The sequence below is a fragment of the Protopterus annectens genome, chromosome 3.part1 (assembly GCF_019279795.1).
Source record: "Protopterus annectens isolate FY-2018-M chromosome 3.part1, PAN1.0, whole genome shotgun sequence".
Classification (NCBI taxonomy): Eukaryota; Metazoa; Chordata; order Ceratodontiformes; family Protopteridae; genus Protopterus; species Protopterus annectens.
Window position 1 is genome coordinate 977921895 of NC_056732.1, and position 23797 is coordinate 977945691.

The window sequence follows — 23797 nt, forward strand, 5'->3', positions numbered from 1 at the left end:
GATTTTGTTAACGCAGCTGTCCGGCGAGTCATGCTACCGCATACCTACTGTACATTTTCTACCTTTCAGATTGCACGACGGAAGACTGTAGGAATGACACCTTTCCCAATTTGTATGGGACAGTCCCTCATTAGGCATATGTCATGTGACAATACTCTAGCCATTGCAACTGTCCTGATTAGGGGACATTCTCATATTCTACGTGTCTGTAGTGGTTGCTTGTTACAGGTCTTGTATATCTGACACGTCGATATGTTATATGTAGTAGCATAAGCAACTTTACAGCTGCTAGACTACACTTGGATTTGTGCAGATATGTATATTGCTGTACTATGCATGGCTGTAGGTATGTTCTGCCCTGGTATGTCTGACATTTCTACAGAGCAGGTCCCACTTTGGCCATTCAGACTGGTGGCGGCCCTATAGATCCTATATGTAGATGTATATTGCTGTACTATGCATGGCTGTAGGTATGTTCTGCGCTGGTACGTCTGACATGTCTACAGAGCAGGTCCCACTTTGGCCATTCAGACTGGTGGCGGCCCTATAGATCCTATATGTAGAGCTATCACATCTGTCAAGGCAACACATACCCACAGCCAGTTGTAAACTGACTACTTCCACGGTTTGCATACGTTAAGGTTATTCTTGTAGCATTATAATTGCTAATATAAGGGGTTGGGAGGATGGCCTAATGGTTAAGGTTTTTGCCTTACAAACACAAGGTGCAGGGTTTGAGTCTCACAAAGGATAATTGGCTAGGCTTAAAAATGGCTCGCAAGGGCAGTTAGCTTAGTACTAACCTATGAACCTAAACCTATGAACCTATACTGTTTCCTATTACATGTAGCTGTTTCTGATACAACAAATTAATTTCTGACACCACTACACATGATATATGGTCTCCTTTTCTGAACTCACAGGCCATGTGCCATAACATTCATTTTGCAGGACACAACTGCCCAGATGGGTGTGTCACTCACAGGCGTACGGGTGTGGAACCATCTATTATGCTATCATCTACCTGAGGTGGTCATCAAATTATGCACTTTCCGTCACTAGCAGACCTCACATACCAATGGGGGAGAATGAACCCTGTATCAGGAACACTGCATAACACCCTGTGGGACACTTTTAGATGATTGGTTCTATTAACCAGACACATTGACAGTCACAGAGCATATGTATTCATTCACGTTTGTTGAGGTACATACCGTTTATGACTCGTACATGTCATCTGTCATAACCTGTATTCCGCCACCTGTCCACCTAATATCACTAGTTCTGGAAGTGTTTATTTGGACTTTGTTACATTCTGATTCATAACTATGGATGTCCATGCTAATCGGGTACACGTGAAACTGATTTGGTCTCTATGTATTCCCCTGATGGTTTACAGTATATCCGGTAGATGTGCTCTTCAGGTTTGGGACATATAGGCGTCTGCTATGCCCACATAGGAATATTAATGACTTCCACTGGGCGGGCCTACTACATCTCTGCCAACCAGCACCTGCACACTTAAGCCCATTATTGCATACCCATGGTCCACCTACCTAGCACCCCTCTACAGCGCTCATGACATATACTTACTGTGAGCGCAGCTGGGGTATGAGCACACCCTACACATTGCCCACTCTCCCCGTCTTGGGACACATGTCGTACTTTTTGTCAACCCATGTATTATCACACTTGCACAACCTACTGTTCCATGTACACCTACATCCTGCTCACATCGATGACACCAGGTTGACACATACACTGAATTTTTGGGGTCCCGCAAGGGACACCGTTATCCATGTTTAAAGTGTAGACCTTGCAGATCTCTCCCACTGCTACTTTCCTGCCGGTGTTTTGGACAGCAGCAGTGTAGTAATCTTTATTGCCTGTCTGTATGTCTGACCGGCCTAGCTGGGCGGTGTGGGGGGTACAATGTTTATTTATTGGACCTCCCAGTCACATATGCCCGGGCTGTATATATGTTACCCCTGATTGCTGTAAAGTAATCTAGTTATGTACATGTGTATATCTACAATGACATATTTGTTTTGTGTGTATATGTATATATCAATACCTGTTGTTTGTGTATATCTATCTATCTATATATATCTGTAGTATATCTTTGTGTATATATATATATATATATATATATATATATATATATATATATATATATATGTATAAATGTATATATATATATATATATATATATATATATATATATATATATATATAAGTTTTTATCTATATATACATCTGTGTGTCCATTAACCTACACATTTCCCGGACATAGACACTTACACATGCATTTTGGGTTTTATCTCTGCTTCAACAGCATACTATTGCCTTAGTCATTATGACACCAACACTTCACTCCGGTGAACTTGTGATCAGTATACTGCACGTTATACAGCGGACAGATGTCGCACGTTTTTTCATGTCTGGGGTGCCGCTGATAAGTGTGATGTGATAGTGTCATTCGACCTATTACGCGTATGCGCAGCCTGTTATTCCTGCTACTGTGTTTGTTTCTGTGCACATTCATATTATTAATGTTAATAGAATGAGTGTTTGTGTTACTTAGATTGTACGTCAACATATTGATGTCTGCATGTAGTTGTGTCTTTCTGCTTCTCACGGTTTGGGGTTGTCACAGCAGAACTCTGTTCCGCTCAATGGTGGCGTTTAGGTTTTACGTGCCGGGCTGCCAGCCCTGACGCACAACGTCTGACAATGATACGCCCATTCACGCATGTCTCCACACAGATGACGCTCTATCTGGGAATTGCACCTACATACTAGCTGACCTCCACGGGCCGCTACATTGCAACCGGCGCAACATACCCTAGCACTCCTGTGTCCATAATCGCATATCCATAGTTTCTCCAGCACACCCGTGTTGAATTTCCATGCATACCAGCCATTATACACCTGTTATCGCAGCCATGGCACATTTTTACACATTGCCCTTTCCAGAGCGTTGGAGTCCTGCACACATTTTGTACCGCCTCGTGTATTCACAGACTCACCATCCATTCATATTTGCACATACGTGCCTTTCCTGGTGTTATGGATTACGAACGATTTGCGGTTTACAAGTGTAGGTGGTCGCAACATGTACTAAATTCCATCTGTTTACAATGTTGACGCAGCACTTCAAAGATGTTATGGCCACTGGTATAACCTCTGGTGTGAATAACGGTGCTCTACTCACACTTGTGCAGCTTTATCTGACATACGCTGTGAGCACTTTATAATTCCTTACTTGCTCTAGATTCCCTTCACAACCCTTATGTTTGCTTTCGTCTTTTGGCGTTCCTTACACATATATATATATATATATATATATATATATATATATATATATATATAGATATATAATTGCATATTTCTGTTATGTCTGTGGATATTTATCTATACACACATCTATCTATCTATCTATCTATCTATCTATCTATCTATCTATCTATCTATCTATCTATCTATCTATCTATCTATCCATCTATCTATATAAAAGTTACAGCTGTACAAGACAACATACATTTTCTATGCTAAAAGCTGCGTACACCCACGCAGGCGCACTTGCATCTACTTATTCTGAGTTACATATGTTTACTGGCACTTCTTTGGGATTACATGTGCCTTATTCCTTATGAAAGTACCACTTTGATTGATGGAATCCGGATAATGGCCCCATGCGAACGCGGTCACCTTTACATGTATAAATGTTGGCTTTACAGCACAGAGGCATTCATTACACAATTAATATGTGCTATAGTCGTACTTGAACTGGGAATGCCTTTACGTTAGGCGGATGCTCTAACCACTACACTATTGGTGTTCTGGCTAATTTATATGTATACCCATGGTTCATAGCTACTCTGACATATGCCTCACCACTTCCCTTACACAGCAGGCATCCATTCTCCTACTACACTTACGACATTCCCTGTTTCCTACTGCTCTGGACCCGTGCTGCATGTCTACTCACTCCAAGGATATTCAGAACTCCTATGCTTATAGTCCTCGCACATACGCATGTTTGATTGTCAGGGTGTTCAAGTGCTGGTCCAGGTTTAGGCTCGTCCTACTGGTTTGGGCACCTCAGACCACATTATTAAGTCGGCGCTACATAATTTAGGGCGGGGAGTGGTTCCACTACATAATGCAGGGTGAGGGGGGTTTCCACGTGTTTCCCTTCCCATTTGACTATTTCATTCATTTACAGATACAATGAATATTATTCTGGACATCAGTTATAAATTCACTACAGGTATGCAATAGTCCTGTCAACAGATGTGACAGTTGGTTGGTGTACTTATGTGTACGGACCTCTGTGATACTCGAGGACTCGTTTCTACAGTGACAGGGACAAGGCTATAATAACTCAGGGACAATCACGGACACTTCTACCATATTAGTACTATTAACTTGGAACGTGTTGACAGATTCGTAATACTACTAATTTTCTGCAGTTAAATGCATCTATTACTCTTCAATGTTGTAAGTAGTCATTCTCATTCAACACCTTTCCTCCAAAGGTCACTGGCTTTGTGAGTGGTTAAGAGGCTGGCCAGTTATTGTGCGAATGCTCTGACCATTGGTAGGGATGACATTGTCATATGTACAGGTTGGGATATATTCTGGGGACACCAGATTGTTTAGGCCAACACATACCCACGGTCAGTGCAGGTTTAGAACATTCATTAGTTTCCTAGCTGTGAGCCTATACCTTTGACACTTTAGTTGTTAGCCTGTTTCTTGTATGAATTACGTTTATTCTATCCTGACATGACCGCTTTAGGCAACTGTTACATGCAGTATGGTACATAGTTATTTCCTACAATCACAGGACATTTGGCATTGTATCATTGTTGGTCAGGTCACACCTAGTACTTGTCCCTCACACAGTGGATCAGGGGGTATCCTGTTTACGTCAGAGACTTCATCACCCTTTTCCCATGTGCCACTATGCAAATGTGTACAATATATTCTCTCGCTTATTCGTGTCAGGACACATGCGTCACGGGCAGGTGTTTGATCCTGGGTAGTAGGTTCTGCATGACCATCTTGGGCTGGACATTTTCGTGCACCACTACTGCACATTCCAACTTGTGTCCAGATGTCTACAGGACTGGACATCGTGTCTTGATACCCATTCTAATGTTTACACAGGTTACTTATCCCATGAGGGATATCCAGAAATTTAACAAGACCGATACCAACCATTCTTCTGGCATTACGAAAATGTGCTGGGGGTTTTACATGCAAGGGATACATAGTTTGCAATCCTGAAACTACCTAGGGTGACACTACCTACTACATATGCGTAGTGGTCACTATGTGTAGATGTGACTGCGCCAAACTAGTAGGCCAAGTATGGCTGGATTTGGTGGACGTTCAGGTATGGGGGTGGGTTGTGTGCTGTGGAGGGGATGCTGGGTAGTCCATTATGCATCCAGGTGTGTTGCATTTGATATGGCCACTTCCATCAGGACCAATCTGTGGGTATGTGCCGGTGACATTTCTGTACATTTGTATCGCACATTTTAATATTCATATGTTTGTGGGATTGTGTTCTACAGTATGGCCTGTCTGGTTGTATTGCAGATGTGTATACATGTTGTTTGTGTTTCTTTCTACTTCACCCGCTGCTCCCTCATACACCTCCAGTTCACCTATTCTGCATACGACACAGTCTCGCCTTTGAGGATTATACCATTACCCATCTCCCCCACACACATATTCCTGACACTCCATCCATCACTGCTTTGGTTGATGGCCCATGACACGGTCAAGGTAACACATTGCATACCCTACATATGTCAGGTACCTGTATGGTTGTGTGGACTACCCTGCCATGTTTCACCTTCCACATGCTATACCTCATGCACATAGGTACACGCCTATACTTAACTTCCATGACATGGTTGGTATACCGGGGTAATACCTGTTCAAATGTGACACATCCTGACAAGTACAGTTTGGACCGCAGATGTGTGAATTTTGGCTGACTGTTCTAATCATTGGTAGAATGCCACCTTTTCCTATGTCCAGGATGGGATATATTCTGGACACATATCCAATTGTACTACACAACACGTTCCCACAGTCAACGCTTCGGATAATACTGTTCCTTTCAGCCTACATGTTGCCTTATTGTTGTAGTAGTTTATATGCTCCTTCTGTTTCGTTTACATGCTTATTCTATTTCCTGTCACATATGGTATGTTAAATACGGAAATACCTATTGTATGTGACTATTACATGCATTGTGGGATATAATTCTGTCATACGGTCGCTAGATATTTAAATTTATCGTGTTTTTTGTTATGGACACATCTGCCCAGCTATGTACTCTCCCTCACAATATGGGTCAGCTGGTGACCCTGACTATTGGGCTGGACGTACCTATTGGCGGCGCGCTAACATATGATGCATTTCACTTCCACTTGGTATAACTATCTACACTGCGTTGGACTACGGGCACACGGTTTTCAATGTCATTTGTTCGAAGGATAGGGACCCGTTATTCCCTACCGTGCATTTGTGTTTGCTTCTTCATTTTGTGTTCGCAGGAACTGTCTTGCATGCTTTGAATATGTTTCAGTATCCACGGACACTGACAGATGTGGATTACTATTGCTTGAAAATTGTTATATGCAAGCATTTTAGGTTGCACATCGACAGCTGACATTTCCACGCCTCCATGCGGCACTTCGACACGCCCTATGCACTCGCACTCCTTTCCTATGCACGTGGCTGTGGCAGCAGCACGCCTTCATTAATATGCATTTGGCACTAATGCGCCATCTTCACGCCACACGGTCGGTGCAAGCCTAACGCCGGCTTTGTGCCGAGCTTCATGAATCCCGGGATAATGTTAAGGAAAAAGATGAAACAACTGTTCGTTTGGTTACTAGCTATGGGAGCACTACTAAATTGTTTTGTGAATTAGCACATCATCATTGGGGGACACTTATGTTAGATGACAGGTACAAATGTTACCACCAATATGTAAGTTTGCCTATTGAAGGGGTAAAACGATAGGGAATTATTTGAGTCATTTTAAAAGGAATACTTTTAAGTGTGGTAGCAAGCAATCATTACTGGAAGGTAAGCCATTGGTTGGGTGCTCCCCTTGTGGGAAATGCTCAGCATGTAAATTTGTGGTTAAAACTTGAGAATGTTCTTCTGCTAACACCCCTTGTTTTTTTGATATTCGGTGTTTTGCTAATTGTGTTTCAGAATGGGTAATATATTTGATGGAATGTTCTTGTAAAGCATTTTATGTGGGACAAACTTCGAGACAATTTAAATCTCAGGTTTATGAACATTTGAGTGATGTACAAAATAAATGTATGCCTAATGCTTTATATAAACATGTGATTGTACATTCTACAGCTAAATATAGATTTACAATAATTGACCGAGTAAATATTACTAGTTGTAACAAAAATGGGGTAGCATAGCTTGTTGGATAAAAAGGAACGTAATTGAATTATTAAACTCGGGGCATTGTTTCCACCTGGCCTTAATGATATGTATTAAATGTTTTATTGGAGTGGAGTTTATATGCAGTGTAATGAAGGGCACTGTGTATTGGTTTAACCAGCACTGAAGAAGGCTTTGCAGAAACCGGTATGCTGGTGTAGTTTATTGGTATTGTACCATTTCCTTAATAAAGGATTTTTACACTGCTGTTTGGGACTAGCCATTGTTTCTTTTTGGATTTTACTTTTTGACTGTGCACAGTTGCTGTACTTGCGTGCCATTTTGACTGTGTAGCTCTCGAGGGCATAGATTTCCCATCAGGGGTTGTCACAAATGGATCCCAGCAAGATGTGTAAGGTGAGAATAAAATTTACTCGGAACCACCACGAGGAAGAAGTAATAAATCCTTTTATTAATGAGAACAAGCGCTTTCACGCAATAAAATGCGCTTCATCAGGTTACAATTTCACTAAAGTTTCAGCCATTTATATAGTAAAAAGACATTATCAATTATTCAATCAATTTGTAATTAAAACAGAAACAATTAAGATAATTGATCAAAATAACAATGATATGCTAGTGCTTACTAAAACGGAAGCCTATACATATCATATAATAACATATTTTAAAAATCCACAACCTTTATTGTGCGTAAATTATATCGCATATGTGAATTAAATCAAGATATATATTATATCTGTAATTCATACAATCAGACTCCTACATTGGTTCTCAAGGAAGTTCTGCCCATATATGGGAAGAAGCCCTTATTAGTAGCTGGTCGTCACACATCACGATTGGTAAGTAATAACAACACGAGGAAACGCATATTTCTGTTGTTTGTTATATCAGTCAAATCGACTAAAAAGCCGTATGACACAGTAACTTCAAAAGCGCAGTGTATAATAAAATTCAGAAGGATAAACTTCCACTAAAGAATTTTTACGTTAAAACAAAAACCATGTTGCAATGATTAATTGATTATAATGCTACTACTAAAAGCCAAAGCTAAAAAACTGAGGAAAAGTGCACTAAGATGCAAAAAGTTACCTATCATTAATACATCATTCTATGAACATAAAGCAGCCCTATTTTAACTATTTTTAACTATTTTTATATATATATATAATTGATTTTTAAATTAATATATGTTTTTTAACAATATTATTTGATAAACTGTATATACAAAGCATGCATAAACTGGAAATTCAATACAAACACCTAAAGTAGCACCTATGACTTCGCAGAATTAATAAATTAATATAGGTGATGATATTGACAAATAACATGAATATTATAATCCAAGGATATATATTATATCCATAACTAGTATATTCAAACTGCGACCACTAGGTTTAAAAAACACTTAGATCCATATGGAAGAATCCTTATTTTGCTATCCAGCCACTGTACAATATATTTCAAGTTCAAAACGCAAGCATATACTTCCTGATATAGTTTCCATATATCAATCCCAAAATTGCAGAAACAAAATATAATATTACAACACAATGAAAACATAAAATATTATAAAAAGTAAAATAGACACTGAAGGAAAATCAACTTAATTTCATTTTATAAAAGCCAAAGCTAGAGTTCTAAGAATGAATGTTATTTATATATGTATAAAAACACAGAAATTATGTATCTCTGTGTCTAGCTAGAACATCGTCCTCTAATCAGTCCCCATTTTTCATAACTCTATCATAAGTTAATTTCAGTATTATATATTTAAGAAGATCTTAATGGAAACATCTTATGATGGATATTAATATAGACATCAATTATTGAGACTACAAGATACCATAGGACATATTCATCAGGAATCTAACAGAATCCAAAATTGAGCATGTGACTAAACGAAGATAAAAACAATTTGAGGGTGAAAGATGACATAAAAAATGACCAATAAATGCTAAACATGAACCTGGCAAGAGCAAGACGAAGTACCTGCTCACAAGGTGTGACAATATGGTAGTAAACTAATGAGTGATGACTCATGTAGGGCCCAATAGGACAGGCCGAATATTGATCATGGTGTTCAAGCCAGGAGGTATATGTGCTTTTAATCTCAGAATCCATCTGAGTTCAAATGTTTCCAGAGTGTTCATATGGTTACCTTCTCTTCTATTAGGATTTACTACTTGCAAAATCTGAAACACAAAATTGTGTTGAGAATGAGTATTACAATGTACGGCCAATGCATTGGTGGGACAATTTCTTCAGATATCATACACATGATTATATATTCGGTCTCTAAGTCTTCGTGATGTCATACCCACGTAGTAGCCGTTACATTGATTGCAAGTAGCTAGGTAAACCACATTTCGGGTATTACAATCTGCATAAAAAGTGGGTTTAAAATTAAGTTCGACTCCTAAGATATTAAAATTCCCTGTCCTATTTACATATCTACAAAGTGAACATTTACCACAGGCAAAGGTGCCTGTCTTTATCTGGGCCCTTACATCAACAGGTGCTGCAACTAATTTCTCTTTGCATAGCAGCCTTTTCAGGTTCATGCAGTTGTTATATCTGAACACAGGTTTCTCTCCAAGCAATTCCAAAAGTGTTGGGTCTGTTAATAAAATTTTCCAGTTCCCTTTCACGATTTTGGTTAAATGTTGCACATCACTAGTATATTTAATATCATATTCAATATTTTGAATCATCATCTTATTCTTTTTATTATATGTTTTGATTACTTTTCTTCGAGTTGTTGGACTCTCAAGTAAGGATTCTGTTATATCATTTATTAACTTTATAGGATATCCTCTATCTATAAACCACTTTTTCTGGGAATCAATTAGTTGTAGTGCATCTGATTCGTCACTACATATTCTTAATATCCTATTCATCTGATTCTTAACAATATTTTGAAAAATGTGACGTGGATGTAAGCTATCATAATGAAGAATCCCGTTCCTCCAACAGGATTTTCTATAGAGTGTAGTGGTCAAGTCATTATTAGTTCTTTTCATGATGGTAATGTCTAGAAAATTGATGCTTAAATTAGAATATTCAAATGTGAATCTAAAAAAAGATGTGGTAGTATTCATGAAGGCAATAAAGTCATTCAAGGTATCAACGTCACCATTCCACAATAGTAGGACGTCATCTACAAATCGCCTGTATAGGACCACATTGCTGAACCTAGGGTCATTAAAAATGTTTTCTTTTTCCCATCTATGTACAACAAGGTTGGCATATGCATTAGCACAGGGGGTGCCCATAGCCACCCCCCATGTTTGTGCATATACCGTGTGGTTGTATAAAAAGATGTTGTTGTTTAAAACCAAGTCTAGCAAACAGCAGATATTCATGATCTCATTATTATCCATATTTATTTCTGTCAGGTGTGCTCTAACTGCATCTAGACCATAGTCGTTTGGAATACTTGTGAAGAGACTCTCTATATCTAACGTAACAAGTAGGGTATCTTCTGTAATTTTGTTTTTCACTACATCTAATTTTAGTTCATCCAGTAGTTTATAGGAGTCCTGTAATATGGTAGATACTTCCTTCACCAGTGTTCCTAATTTAGTTTGTATATATAGAGAGGCATTTTGTGTGACCCAATGGTCACCTGATACAATAGGACGTAATGGAGGTGGATATTTGTCCTTGTGTAACTTGGGCAGACCTTTAATGATAGGTATCAGGGGTAAATCTATCAAAAGAAAATCATAGAGGGATTTTTCTATAGATCTTGTCATTAACAGGTCGTAAAGAGTATCGTGTACATACTGTACTATTGATGTGACATCTGACTTCTCTATCATCTTATAAGCATTGTCATCTTTCAACATATTAGACATTAATTCTTGATAAAAAATTGCATCCATAGCTACTATCCCCCCTCCCTTGTCTGCCGGTCTAAACACCAAGTTTGTATCATTACAGAGACCTTGTAGTTCACATTTTTCCTCTGCGCTTAAATTAACAAAGACATTTTTGCCATCATGACAATCATAGTAGCAATAAAAATCACGCTCACATGTTTTCATGAAGCATTCAATAGATGGTATTAGTGGAGGCACAAACGTACTCTTCTTTCTACAGGTAAAACTATCTGAGCCAACATTAACGTTAGATACAACATCTTTAAATAAGACCTTAAGAGATAATTTCCTGCAAAACATGCGTAAACCTATTAAGGTATCAGATATGGCGCTATGTTTTGAGGGAATAAACGACAAACCCTTATTTAAAATATGCTGTTCATTTAAAGTAAATGTCCTTGTTGTTAGGTTAAAGAACAAACAATTTACGCTTTCATTTTTCTTCTTTGGTCCGGCGTTTCTCCCGATAGCTTCCTTTTTCCTCTCCCCCGACTGGTGGAACGGGTGCGTGTAGCACCTTTGTAAGGGAGAGGAAAATTTAGAGGTACAGGTGCCATAAATCTGTGGTTTAAGCTACTAGTTTTTGATTTGGCACCCAAAACATTTTGATTCACTAAGCCCTGCTGATTGCAAGGCAGAGATGCAGTAGGTGTGTCAGACACATTAGGTTCTCTATTTACGATATTTTCAGACACCGGCCTATTGTCTGTTGAATCATTCATCACAGTCATTATATCCTTATTGATAGGATATTGAACTACTGGTGCTTGTATAGATTGAGAATTGTCTTTTGGACTAGTTCTCGGCCAAACAAAAATACGGCCGAGATGAAAATCTTCACAGTCACGCTTCAACTTTCTAGTTTTTATCTGTTCCAGTTTATCACTATATAGGGCTAGCTGTCTATTCATAGCTTGTATCTTAGAATTACAAAACTCAGTTTTATAATTAGTAGTAAGTAGTTTATATTGTTCTTCTACCTTTACAAGGAGTTCGGCCTCGATCGGTGTAAAATAGTCCAGCAGCAGCTGGATGTATCTATTTCCGAAATCAATGTTCAATTGTTGCCATTGACGAAGTAGATCTGGATGGCTATCCCCGTAGGTCGGCATGCAGAGAACCCGCATGCCACGGGGGATAACCTTGAAATGTAAGCAGGCTTGGAGATGTCTTCTCTGCCATACGAGCCTATGCAGGCGATAAAGATCATTTTCCAAACTTCTTAGATTTCCAAAAAATTCGTACATATTCTCACTGGTACTAGACGGACTTGTATGAGCATCTCCATGAATATCCATTCGCAACAGTGGATTCTCTTTTTGGTAAAACAGACAGTTCCAGTTTTCACTTGCCACCGTACTTACTGGATTATAATCTAGTTCAATGTTCGGCATTTCCATCGCGTGTAGATCGGCTAAGCACAACAGAAAAAATACCAACAGCAACAAACAAAAGCCGATCATCCAAAGGTTCCCAGCATCAAAAGTAGGAGAACTGAGAATAAAATTTACTCAGAACCACCACGAGGAAGAAGTAATAAATCCTTTTATTAATGAGAACAAGCGCTTTCACGCAATAAAATGCGCTTCATCAGGTTACAATTTCACTAAAGTTTCAGCCATTTATATAGTAAAAAGACATTATCAATTATTCAATCAATTTGTAATTAAAACAGAAACAATTAAGATAATTGATCAAAATAACAATGATATGCTAGTGCTTACTAAAACGGAAGCCTATACATATCATATAATAACATATTTTAAAAATCCACAACCTTTATTGTGCGTAAATTATATCGCATATGTGAATTAAATCAAGATATATATTATATCTGTGATTCATACAATCAGACTCCTACATTGGTTCTCAAGGAAGTTCTGCCCATATATGGGAAGAAGCCCTTATTAGTAGCTGGTCGTCACACATCACGATTGGTAAGTAATAACAACACGAGGAAACGCATATTTCTGTTGTTTGTTATATCAGTCAAATCGACTAAAAAGCCGTATGACACAGTAACTTCAAAAGCGCAGTGTATAATAAAATTCAGAAGGATAAACTTCCACTAAAGAATTTTTACGTTAAAACAAAAACCATGTTGCAATGATTAATTGATTATAATGCTACTACTAAAAGCCAAAGCTAAAAAACTGAGGAAAAGTGCACTAAGATGCAAAAAGTTACCTATCATTAATACATCATTCTATGAACATAAAGCAGCCCTATTTTAACTATTTTTAACTATTTTTATATATATATATATATAATTGATTTTTAAATTAATATATGTTTTTTAACAATATTATTTGATAAACTGTATATACAAAGCATGCATAAACTGGAAATTCAATACAAACACCTAAAGTAGCACCTATGACTTCGCAGAATTAATAAATTAATATAGGTGATGATATTGACAAATAACATGAATATTATAATCCAAGGATATATATTATATCCATAACTAGTATATTCAAACTGCGACCACTAGGTTTAAAAAACACTTAGATCCATATGGAAGAATCCTTATTTTGCTATCCAGCCACTGTACAATATATTTCAAGTTCAAAACGCAAGCATATACTTCCTGATATAGTTTCCATATATCAATCCCAAAATTGCAGAAACAAAATATAATATTATAACACAATGAAAACATAAAATATTATAAAAAGTAAAATAGACACTGAAGGAAAATCAACTTAATTTCATTTTATAAAAGCCAAAGCTAGAGTTCTAAGAATGAATGTTATTTATATATGTATAAAAACACAGAAATTATGTATCTCTGTGTCTAGCTAGAACATCGTCCTCTAATCAGTCCCCATTTTTCATAACTCTATCATAAGTTAATTTCAGTATTATATATTTAAGAAGATCTTAATGAATACATCTTATGATGGATATTAATATAGACATCAATTATTGAGACTACAAGATACCATAGGACATATTCATTAGGAATCTAACAGAATCCAAAATTGAGCATGTGACTAAACGAAGATAAAAACAATTTGAGGGTGAAAGATGACATAAAAAATGACCAATAAATGCTAAACATGAACCTGGCAAGAGCAAGACGAAGTACCTGCTCACAAGGTGTGACAATATGGTAGTAAACTAATGAGTGATGACTCATGTAGGGCCCAATAGGACAGGCCGAATATTGATCATGGTGTTCAAGCCAGGAGGTATATGTGCTTTTAATCTCAGAATCCATCTGAGTTCAAATGTTTCCAGAGTGTTCATATGGTTACCTTCTCTTCTATTAGGATTTACTACTTGCAAAATCTGAAACACAAAATTGTGTTGAGAATGAGTATTACAATGTACGGCCAATGCATTGGTGGGACAATTTCTTCGTATATCATACACATGATTATATATTCGGTCTCTAAGTCTTCGTGATGTCATACCCACGTAGTAGCCGTTACATTGATTGCAAGTAGCTAGGTAAACCACATTTCGGGTATTACAATCTGCATAAAAAGTGGGTTTAAAATTAAGTTCGACTCCTAAGATATTAAAATTCCCTGTCCTATTTACATATCTACAAAGTGAACATTTACCACAGGCAAAGGTGCCTGTCTTTATCTGGGCCCTAACATCAACAGGTGCTGCAACTAATTTCTCTTTGCATAGCAGCCTTTTCAGGTTCATGCAGTTGTTATATCTGAACACAGGTTTCTCTCCAAGCAATTCCAAAAGTGTTGGGTCTGTTAATAAAATTTTCCAGTTCCCTTTCACGATTTTGGTTAAATGTTGCACATCACTAGTATATTTAATATCATATTCAATATTTTGAATCATCATCTTATTCTTTTTATTATATGTTTTGATTACTTTTCTTCGAGTTGTTGGACTCTCAAGTAAGGATTCTGTTATATCATTTATTAACTTTATAGGATATCCTCTATCTATAAACCACTTTTTCTGGGAATCAATTAGTTGTAGTGCATCTGATTCGTCACTACATATTCTTAATATCCTATTCATCTGATTCTTAACAATATTTTGAAAAATGTAACGTGGATGTAAGCTATCATAATGAAGAATCCCGTTCCTACAACAGGATTTTCTATAGAGTGTAGTGGTCAAGTCATTATTAGTTCTTTTCATGATGGTAATGTCTAGAAAATTGATGCTTAAATTAGAATATTCAAATGTGAATCTAAAAAAAGATGTGGTAGTATTCATGAAGGCAATAAAGTCATTCAAGGTATCAACGTCACCATTCCACAATAGTAGGACGTCATCAACAAATCGCCTGTATAGGACCACACTGCTGAACCTAGGGTCATTAAAAATGTTTTCTTTTTCCCATCTATGTACAACAAGGTTGGCATATGCATTAGCACAGGGGGTGCCCATAGCCACCCCCCATGTTTGTGCATATACCGTGTGGTTGTATAAAAAGATGTTGTTGTTTAAAACCAAGTCTAGCAAACAGCAGATATTCATGATCTCATTATTATCCATATTTATTTCTGTCAGGTGTGCTCTAACTGCATCTAGACCATAGTCGTTTGGAATACTTGTGAAGAGACTCTCTATATCTAACGTAACAAGTAGGGTATCTTCTGTAATTTTGTTTTTCACTACATCTAATTTTAGTTCATCCAGTAGTTTATAGGAGTCCTGTAATATGGTAGATACTTCCTTCACCAGTGTTCCTAATTTAGTTTGTATATATAGAGAGGCATTTTGTGTGACCCAATGGTCACCTGATACAATAGGACGTAATGGAGGTGGATATTTGTAATGAAGGGCACTGTGTATTGGTTTAACCAGCACTGAAGAAGGCTTTGCAGAAACCGGTATGCTGGTGTAGTTTATTGGTATTGTACCATTTCCTTAATAAAGGATTTTTACACTGCTGTTTGGGACTAGCCATTGTTTCTTTTTGGATTTTACTTTTTGACTGTGCACAGTTGCTGTACTTGCGTGCCATTTTGACTGTGTAGCTCTCGAGGGCATAGATTTCCCATCAGGGGTTGTCACAAATGGATCCCAGCAAGATGTGTAAGGTCTGGTGATAGCCTTGGTAGGCCAGTGGCTAAACACCCACCTTGATAACCTGGAATTTATCATTGTGCAACTGGCAGAGTTTCACAGCCACCTGTCCCCAACTAGAAGGCCATCAATGGCTGTGCCCAGCCATGACAGTGGTCATAGAAGTGACTGACAACATATTAGGTGTGGGACTGTACACAGTGACAGTCAGCCATATTCCACACTAACCAACACCATGGTGCTCCTGTCCTAATGTGTCGTATCCCTTCCCTGTTAGTAGTCCTAGCCTCCCCATCAGCAATTGTCCTCCTTATATCTATCTGTCTGCCTGTCTGTCTCTCTCCTTTGTGTGTATCACCCTATTTGTGTCAATACCCCCCAGCTGGTCTTTGTCTTTTGTGTTTGTGTGCCCCTGCTTCCATCCCTATACCTTACATCCTACATGCACCATCCCAATGTTACCTCCCCTAGCTACCCTTCATCGAAATACAAATAAATGGGGATCTGTTCCAAATAATACCCTTGCTTCACCAACCCTATACCACCTCTCATTTCCCCTTCCCATCTGTTTGTTCCTCTGCTTGTTCACCCCCTTTTCTATCTGCTGTACACATCCATTTCCTTCCCATTTACACTAAACAGTAGTAAGGCCTTTGCTCTGTTACCCCTAACAAGGCTGTCAGCTGTGCTCATAATAGCACATTGTTGTTTGTGTAAACATGCATCATTGTGAGTATGCTACATGCACATGCAACTGTGCTCATGACTACCATTGTGTAGTGCTGGTCATTACGTGACCTGCTAAGTTTTCATAATTGAAATCTGTAATTAGTCTCACCCTTTCATTCAATGCCACCCCTTTTATTTATTTTTTTTTATTTTACATTTGTTGACCGGGAAAGTCCACTGGGCACAGGTCCTTTTTCAGTGGAGGCCCGGGGAGAAAAGCTCCACAACTAAGGTACAAGTACAATAATAGTATATACAAATTAAAATTCAATTAACATAGACAATAATGTTACATCAATGAAAACAAGCAATTACAGTTTGAGCTTAGTATCATTTGGCAAGGAAAATATACACCACAGATTTGGGGAAGGTCTGAGAGTGAAAAAAACAGTTGGTTGTGGGGTGTAAGGAAAGAAGCAGTTAGGTATAGTGAGTACAGATCAGAGGTTAGAGGTGTCTTTCAAGTATAGTGTATTGAGTTTTGCAGAATATGTAGTGTTGCAGTATGAGGTGAGACCAAGTATGAGAAGGGTGGGGTTAGTAGTTAGGTAGGTTGGCTGATGCAGTGGTTTAGTTAACTTTATAACTGTGGGGTAGGTTAACCAGGGCTGGTACAGGAGCATAGCCAAGAATCAGCCAGGTGAGATTTCAACATATATTTAAATTGTAAACAAATAAATCCAAACCAGCCCAGAAGTTGAAAATGTTGAAACACAGGTGCCCGGTAGCTGGAATAAAGAAGCTGAACCATGACAAAGTAAAATCTTCTTTTTTAATACAAAATGGTGAGTGCTTTCGCAATGGTAACCATTGCTTCATCAGACGTCTGATGAAGCAATGGTTACTATTGCGAAAGCACTCACCATTTTATATTAAAAAAGAAGATTTTACTTTGTCGTGGTTCACCTTCCTACTGGGCATTTGCGTTTCAACATATATTTAAATTGTGTTAAGGAAGACTGGAATACTGCACTATGAGGGAGTGAGTTCCATTTTTTGGGTATGAAGTTGGAGAAGAGGGAATCACCAGCTGCGTTACTGGCTTTTGTTACCTGTAGGAGTTGCCTGTTACTAGAGTGGAGTGGTCTGTTATTAGTGTATGAGAGAATTAGGTTTTGCAAGGCAGGGTTTTTCAGGTTGGTGAAGTTTATGGGTAAAGATCAGTTGGTTATATAGGAGCAGATGTGGTAGCTCTAGCCAATTAAGTTGTTTAAGGGCTGAGCAATGGTGTGATCTGAAGGGAGAGTCAGTGACAAACTGGGCTATTTTATTATAGCAGGTATTGAGTTTGTTAGTTTCAGTCTTATTCAAATTTGTGAGTATAGGGGAGGCGTAGAGTAGGATAGATATTAGCTGAGTGTGTGCAATGGTGGCTTTTCTGTGTTTAGTAAGGAATTGTTTATTTCTATAGAGAAGACCAAGTTTTTTATGGACTTTTTTATGGTTTGGGAGATATGAATGTCAAATTTCATATTACAGTTGATCTCTACTCCAAGGAGTTTGGTGCGAGATACAGAAGAAATTATTGTATTGTTTTTGGACATAATATTGAAGGGGGGGCTAGCTGAGATAAATTTTGTTGGGTTGAATAGAAAAAGTTTGGTTTTGTTTGGGTTTAGAATTAGATTGGAGTTAATAAGCCAAGCTTCGACTGATAGAAACGATTCTTGTGTGACTGACTGCAGCTTATGAAGGGAGGAGACAGAGCAGATTAAGGTAGCGTTATCTGTATATTGGATAACTGAGGCATGTGGAGAGGAAATATGGAGTTTGTTGGTGAAAAGTGAAGAAAGGAGTGGTCCTAGAATGGAAACTTGGAGGACTCTTATTGTAACTGGAAGGAGAGGGGAGAGATCTTTCTGCTACTGGACTGCCTGTTGGCAACCTGATAAATAGCTTTGTAACCAAGAGATGGAGTGCTGACTTCAGAGAGAAGTTTTTGCTATGTGACACCATGTCAAAGGCCTTAGAAAGGCAAAGAAAGGTAGCAGATACAAATTTGCCATTATTTCTGTGAAGGGTAACAGTATTGGTGAAGGCCATTAATGTGGTGGTGGTGCTGGTGCTGTGGGAGGTCCGAAAGCCATGCTGGGTGTTTGTTAGAAGTTTGTGTGTGTGTAGGTGCTCTATAACTTGTTTATGTACACATCTTTCAAGGATTTTGAATAGGGGAGGTAGAATGGCTATAGGGTTTTAATTAGTCAGTTCTGTAGAGTTGCCTCCTTTGTGTAGGGATATTATGTGTGACATTTTCCAGATCTGTGGGCTTTCTGTTCAGACAAGGCTCTATTGATAAGGATGGACACAGTGAATGCTAATTGGCAGCAATTTGTAGAAATTCTGCTGGAAGTTAGTCTGAGGCTAGGGCTGTGGGTTTTAGTTTTTTTAGTAGACTTTTTATGTGGGTAGTGGGGACTGGCTTGAATCTAAAGGGAGGTTGTTACTGAGTGTAATAGGTAGTTCAGTGAGGGGGCTGTTGTTAATTGTAGTAGGTGGTATAGTGGGGGGTTTGGAGGTTGGAAAGGGTTATTATGGTTTCTGTAAAAAACTTGTTTTACTGGACAGCTATGTTTTCGGTGATGTTGTTGGTTGATGGGGTTGGTGTGGTGGATTTTCCTGGGAGGAAGATGTTATTGATGGCTGTCCAAAATTTTTGTGGGTTGTTATGATGCTTAACTTGTAAATCTTGACAGTAATTAATCCTGTCTTCTTTAACTGATTTTTTTTTTTTTGCTTTGTTTCAGAGCTCTAAGCAGGATTGTCTAGATACATGGGAACTGGTAGAGTGCCATAGTTTCCAGGCTTTGTCTCTATTAATCAGTAGTGACCTAGTTTCTTTAGTTAGCCAAGGTCTTTAATTTGATTCTGATGGTTCTAGGGGGTGCATGCATGTTCAGGACATTTAGAAAAGTAGTACTGAAGAATTAAACTGCTTCATCTAAGTTAAGTGTCTTTAGAGGAGTCCAATTATAGGTTTGTAATGTTGCTAGGAAGCTGGTGGTATTAAAATGTTTTTTGTTTCTTATTAGCTGATAGGTAGATTGTTTGTTATGATGAGACCACTGCCTTAGCAGGAAGGTTGGTTGATGGTCGCTAAGGTTGTCTGGGAGATAACCAGCTTTAAAGGCATTGCTAGGTTTATTAATCAGTATCCAATCAAGGACTGATTCTTTTTTGGTTGCCTTGTCTATTCTAGTAGATGATTGGATGATTTGGGAAAATCCATTTAAGTTAATAAAATTTGAGGTATTTTGAGAGGAGCATGTTGCCCAGTCAATATTAAAATCACCCATAAGTATAATTTCTTGTGGTAGTGCGTGGGAGGACCAATGTAGTATATTTTCCATTGTAGTAATATTATTGCCTGGGGGGATGTAACACCCAATAATGTTAATCACTTTTTTTGGGTTGATTTCAACTTTTGAGGATATTATTTCTGCAGTATCAAAGTTGGGAATTGTGAGATCTAATGGTTTTAGTTTTAGGTTGTTTTTAGATAGAATTGCTACCCCACTCCACCCCCTTTTTGGATATTCTGTCATTGCGAATGATGTTGTATCCAGGGGGAAGAATCTAATTTTTGTTGATGATGGGTTTTAGCCAGGTTTCAGTTAACACTACTATATGTGATGATTACAGTGAGAGGTTGGCATGTAGATCATGGATCTTGTTCACTATGCTCCTGACTTTCATATTTAGAATTAGCAGATCAGTGTTACTGTGATGGGTTAGTAAGTTAGAAATGGGTTGGGGTTGTGGTGGTCTACTTCACTGGGTCCTGGGTTAGGGTGGATATCCCCTGACAATTGTAAGCTAAGTGTGAGATGTGTGAAAGGTTTTTTTAATTTAAGTATGAGTTTGCTTTGTCTAACAGCAGTGGGAGTGTTTGTATTCAGTGGGAAGTGTTTGATATAGAGATAGCTTATATAAGTAGTGTTATAGAGATTAGGTGCAATAGAGGTGTGGTAAGGTAATGGTTTATGAAGATGTTCTGTTGTGTGTAGTGGGGAGAGTGTCAGACTAGTTAGATTTGTATGATAGGTAGTAAGGTAGGGGCATAGTACGAGTAATGTAATGGTGAGAGAGTGGAGTGCTAGTGTTCTAGGGGGTTTAGTACAAAGGGGAAGCATCTTCAGTTGTCAGGTATGCTTACTGTATAGCCTGGGTAATAATTAGTGTTGTAGGAGTGGTGGCTAAGGATGCAAAAGATGTGAAAAGTGTTTGTGTATGGTTTAGGAGTCAGGATTTGTGTGAGTGATAGAAAAATTGAGTGGGTGCTAGAGGAGGGGTATCAGACAGTATAAAGTTGTCTAAGGTACAGATATTGCATGTAGAGTGTGAGTTACATTTGATGATGTCAGTAAGTAGTGTTCCTGTGGTTGGATTATATGGTAGGGAGGTGGCAGATGTTTATTGGATGTTTGTGAAGTGGGTGTGGTTATGTATGCATAAGCTTGTGTGACATGGGGTAGGGTGGGAATGGGGGTAGGTTAAGGACGTAGAGTGAGCCCAAGTGAAAGTGAGGGCAAATGGAGCAGGTTGGACCCTGTTCGCGGTAGTGTCCGGACCTCAGAAAATCAATCAGTAAGCCTTGGTTAGTGTATATTTTTGAGTGATTCAAGCTAGGTTAGTGAGTTTAGAATACCATGCTTGAGCAGGGGTCTCAATTATATAGCCAGAATGTAGAGTTTGGGCCTCACATGTACAGGAGGATTTCTACAATCCTGGAGTAAAAAGCATACAGCTGAGACACTTCAGCTGTGGTCCGTTTGTTTCTCAGTTAGACTAATTGGAGGAGTGGGTGGCAGAGGGGTGGTAGAGGGCTATGAGAAAGGGTCACAGGTTTGCTAGTTGTATTGTGCAGTTCACATGCATTAAACTGCCACTGTGCAATATAAGGGAGCTGGAGAGAAAGTCTAAGCTATGTCTGGTGATGTGCTGAGCACTCTAAGAGAACAAGCCAGTAAGCGAAAACAGTTTAGACTGTATTAAGTATAACATACATCAATATAGTTCAGTTATTTCCATGGCAGAACTCTAGTTTCGTTCCTTATCCAAGCTGGGCTGGTGGATGTCCGTGCAGGAGGTTGGGACTGTATTTTTGATCACAGACTATATTTAGGACCTAGAGGGAAAAAGGTGGGCGAGAAAGATGTGAGTATGTGTTTGTAAGTAGATGTATAATAAGTTTGCAAAGAATTTATGTACACTATACAAGAGGGAGACAGACGTAGTTAGGGAGTACAAAAGTTTGCTATTTAGAAGTGAGGAGGGTTGGAAAATGAAGCGAGAGTTTGGTTATCAGGCATAGTACAGAGCAGAGTTGCATTCGGGGCAATAGAACAGAGTAAGTTTGCATCTCATCTTATGAGTGGGAATGGGGAGAAGTTAAGCAACAGTGAAAGAAACAAGGTCTGATTAGTGGGAATAGTAGGAGCAGAGTAGAAGACAGTGTTACAGAAGAGGGTCAGTGGCAGTAATATTCTAGCGATTGAGGAGAGAAAAAACTGATAAGAATAGGTTATCGTAAGTATACTTACGACTGAGGTGGGAAAGAATCACTAGGAAGATTAAATTGGTTATTGGGGAGGATATATACAGAAAAAATGCAGTTATAGGCGCTGTTCTCCAGTAACAATAAAGGTTTTCCTCTTAATAAAACGTGGAAACTCAGTTTCAATAAATTCAAGGTCCAAGTCCAACAGACCACTAGGTAAAACGTTTCAAGACACCAATTTATTTGACAAAAAAAAACAGATTAAGCGCTTTCATCTCCCATATGGAGACTTCATCAGACTCTGTTACACATACAAATCTTCAGTTTAAATACATCTAAGTAAAACACACTTAATTAATATTGACTTCTAATAGGCTGGCCATTAATTGACACTAATTAACATTGAGGTAATGCTGAATCAAACCTTTGGTAATTTACAATTGAATGTTAATACAAAGTTATAGAGGTTCATAGGAATTCGTGATCTTAACATTTCATAATGTAACAGGGTGAATACAGTGGAACAGGTCAATGTTGCAACCAGTGATACACCAAACAAATCATTAGCTATACAGCAGTTAGCAATGTGCCCATAGATATACAATGTAGGTAAACACAACAGTTATAATCATTGCAATTAGGTTACAGTCTGAAAACAGTGCAGCAACTTTCACTTAGCAAGCACATCACATTCATCTTCCAAATATATTGCTATGGACAACAACTGTGTTCAGTGACCACATGTTACAGGGCCTAGGTATTCCACCTTACATGTATATCATACAACAGTCTGTTAAGAATGTATCACTGGTTGCAACATTGACCTGTTCCACTGGAAAACTACTCAAGTACTAACTCCCTTGCCCAACATTTCCTAGAATTTATAAACTCAAACGCCCTGGTTCAACTGGTCAACACTCCCGCCAGAGGTGACAACATATTGGACCTGGTCATAACCAACATGGGCGAGCAGTGTTCCACACCAGAAGTCAAACCCTCACTGGTTAGATCTGACCATAAACAAATCACTTTGGATATCCACATTCCGCCCCCACCCCCAGACAAGAAAACCATTGTGAAAAACTTTTCAAAAGCAAACTTCACATTACATAAGACTGAGGTGGAAGGTTTCAAAGCCACCATGCTGAAGGATAATGCTGTCCAAGCTGCAAAATTCTTTACTAATGCAATCTACGGCACCTACAAGAATGCATGGATC